The sequence below is a fragment of the Octopus bimaculoides genome, chromosome 17 (assembly GCF_001194135.2).
Source record: "Octopus bimaculoides isolate UCB-OBI-ISO-001 chromosome 17, ASM119413v2, whole genome shotgun sequence".
Taxonomy (NCBI): Eukaryota; Metazoa; Mollusca; class Cephalopoda; order Octopoda; family Octopodidae; genus Octopus; species Octopus bimaculoides.
This window is the reverse complement of record NC_068997.1, coordinates 41,227,250-41,230,909: the sequence shown is the minus strand read 5'-3', so window position 1 is coordinate 41,230,909 and position 3,660 is coordinate 41,227,250. Positions and strand designations below refer to the sequence as shown.

The 3,660-nt window shown below is 36.4% G+C and overlaps 1 long non-coding RNA gene across 1 annotated transcript in view; it reads left to right on the top strand.

Annotated features, from left to right (window-relative positions):
- The window catches only part of LOC106876886 (uncharacterized), a 13,653-nt gene extending 10,444 nt beyond the window's left edge, over positions 1-3,209 (top strand). The window contains exons 3-4 of the long non-coding RNA XR_001410304.2: positions 1,599-1,781; positions 3,168-3,209. This is a non-coding gene — a long non-coding RNA (uncharacterized LOC106876886). The remainder of the gene's footprint in view (positions 1-1,598; positions 1,782-3,167) is intronic.
- Positions 3,210-3,660: the final 451 nt, after the last annotated feature.

Genomic DNA, 3,660 nt, shown 5'->3' with positions numbered 1-3,660 from the left:
ATATATATATATATATATATATATATACGACGGACTTCTTTCAGTTTCCGTCTGCCAAATCCACTCACAAGGCTTTAGTCGGCCCGAGGCTACAGTAGAAGACACTTGCCCAAGGTGCCACGCAGTGGGACTGAACTCAGAACCATGTGGTTGGTAAGCAAGCTACTTACCACACAGCCACATACGTTTATATATGCATGCTTATATGTTATGTGTGTGTGTGTGCATGAATGTTTATTTCTTCAAGTCTACACATGACACTGTTTGTGTGATGTTTGTATCATCCATAAACAATAAAGGTTGCAGCTCAGTGGTTCCGACTTTGGACATATAAAGGCCAGAGAAGAAAATACATTGAAGAACAAGTTTAGGGTCGGCAACCGAAAGGGCATTCAGCCTTATAATACTGCCTAAATAGGTTTCTTCTAACTCATACCAGCATGAAAAAGCAGAAAAGTAAAAACCACGACGATAGTACTATTGTTGCTGCTACTAATGACGATAAGGATTAAGATGGCGACGACGACGACGACGATTACGACAATGATGACGATGGTGGTGGTGGTGGTGGTAAAGATGAAGCTGATGATGAGGCAATGACGATGCTGACGATGCTGACGACGACGACGATGATGGTGGGAGTAGTTGTGGTGGTGGTGAAAACGACGGTGATGATGACGATAAGGATGATGGTAAATCTGTTACTCATATCATAAAGGGGATGTTGTTGTTTAGCCCTAGGACATCCCTGTGCCCGCTGACCTATGTGATAAAGGAGATGTTGACGACGAGGACCTGTGAACAGAAATGTACTATATATAGAACGTCTGCTCTATTATTATAAAAATACGACCTTCTGTTTCCAAGTAGACGGTAAGCTGTAATTTTGAGGAGAATTATACTGCTATTTACATATTTATTTATGGGAATTCTTAAACTGGTTGCTGTTACTGTTTGGATCAAGGGCGTGTCAGTGATAACCATCCCTTCTCCTTTGTTTTCCAGATCTAATATCCTTCATGCTGCGGTTGGTGGGTGACATAGAAAAGCTGACGTTCGTAGCTTAAAGCATATTTACTTTGCATACGTTGTCACATGTTCTCTTCATTATGTTTTTACTCACCATATAAAGATACTAAAGCGATAAAGATAAGATGGCGAGCTGGCAGAAACGTTAGCACGCCGGGCAAAATGCTTAGCGGTATTTCGTCTGTCTTCACGTTCTCAGTTCAAATTCCGCCGAGGTCGACTTTTGCCTTTCATCCTTTCGGGGTCGATAAATTAAGTACCAGTTGTGTGCTGGGGTCGATCTAATCGATTGCCCCCCCCCCTTATGTTATGGAAATAAGAAGAGGGAGTGATTGGATGCTTTGTAGTGTAAGAAGTAATGTGAGTGTCTAAACAGAGATTGATACGCAGTTTGAATGTCGTTTTTAAGCATTTATGGGTGGGTGTGTGTGCTTTCTGTTACTAGCTTGTGATCATAACTTACAGTTATTATCTAATCATCACCTTTTAATTATTTGTTGAATATATACTTGCCAAAATTTTACAATTCATTTCAATAGCAAAGCACATATTTTTTTTAATCATTTCAGATTTATTTTTGTCAACCATGAAGTACATCTTCTTCATTGCCTTGAGTGTTGTAGCAGCCAGTGCTTACGTCTGCCCACCAAACGTCTGCAGTATTGTAACCTGTGGAACTGTAGAAAACTGTGCAGATGGTGAAATAGGAAAAGGATATTGTGGATGTTGTGATATTTGCATAAAATATTTGAGTAAGTTGGTTCTTATCCAAGATAATTTGTTGGAATTGAAAGATGAAAGTATGGTAGAGCTTACAATAACATTCAGTAAAAAGCACCAGTAAACTTAATAAAATGGTTGGCATTTGGAAAGACATCTATGCTTAAGGAAACATTGGAGCTTGGCATAGTCCCCGAACACATTAACTCCTGTTGTACCATCCAATCCATTCCAGCAGGGGAATTGGATGTTAAATGATGATGTTAATAGTGATTAACAATCCATGCTGGTTATCAACCAGTTTCCTAAGGCAGGTACTGTTATGTCAAAGTGGCATTTCACAGCATAATGTAGCTTTAACTCTTTAGTATTTAAACCAGTCAGGTTTGGCCCAAATATTCTACATTTTTTTATGTTCAAATCAACCAGATCCAACATCTCATACAAACCCTACAATGTCATTCTAAAAATAGACAATGTTGTTATTGAAACCTAAAAGCTACAAATTAATAAATAATTAATTAAAAACAATGTGAATAAATAAATATTACATTTGACAGTCATCTGAACACTAAAGTGTTAACATGGTATAAAATTAATTAAGACTCAGTATACAGAAACATAAATCAAAATTATAAAGTATAGAAATAATATATAAAAGAAGGTAATTCAGTATTAATCATTTGGTGTTACAAAGATAGAAATTTGCAAAAAAATACAAGCCATGATGTGAATGACATTTTTGAATTTCATAAATGTTGGGCTCATCAGGGACGTTTTCAAGAAACCCATTAACAATCTTTCTTTAGGACTCCAGGCATACCACTTACAACAGGGGTGCTTTATGTTTTCAAATGCCATATTCTGCTAATCTCAATTTCAAGGTTTTTGCACACCACAAATTTCCCATATTCTTTAGGAGATACATTTTTTAATGTTTTATTTTAAAAATCTTTAATGCTGATATCAGGCCAATTGATGGTTATGGTACGGTCTTCACAGATCATAAAATTCCACAAAATTGTTGCATCTTTTGCTTCACTTACTGATAATGGATGGTACTCATACCAGTATTTATACGTTTTTCAAAGGATACGCTTCAGTGGCGTTCACATTTGTCTCAGAAGAGGTGGCAAAAAGATGCACCGCTAAGGTAATAAAGGGAGAAAATGTTTTCACTGTCCAGTGAATACATTTGCCAACTCAGTCAAGCTTAGTTTTATATTCATTTGGAATAGGGGTGTAGCACTCTGAAACAATACAGTCCGTTGTCTTGAATAATTTGTCAGAGATTCTACATTTGGGTCTTTTCCATTTGTGAGGATGTTTATTGGCTTGTTTCTTGGGCAGCAAGCATGAATCCATGATTATTATTATTATTATTATTATTATTATTATTATTATTATTATTATTTCAGAGGAAGGCGATCTCTGCATTCTTGAAGGATTGCTTGAAATGCCAGCCATCACTAAATGTGGTCATAATCTTGTCTGCAACGAACATACCAGGACTTGCACCAGTAAGTGATGTTTCTTTCAATTTGAAACTGTGGAAGTTTAATATTTAATGCAGTGTATTGGTAAAGAAAACTGCAAGGTGATGAACTGAAGACTTAGTCTCTTTAATTCCAGAGTCCATAACCATTTAATGTGAACCTTGCTTTACAACTGTTCAGAGTCAATAAAATAATTACCAGGCAAATAATGAAAGCCACTTGATCGCTTCTAACCTTCCCATACAAATATATATGGCTTTGTACCAATGGCAAAAATTAATATTCGCTTTGCTGATGCTATGTATGGAACTGAATTCCATTTGAGATACTCAGAGAAGCATTATATTCATACACAAGATCAGTTATTGGCACTATCAAACATCCTATACTTTATACAACAGTACTGAAAATAGCC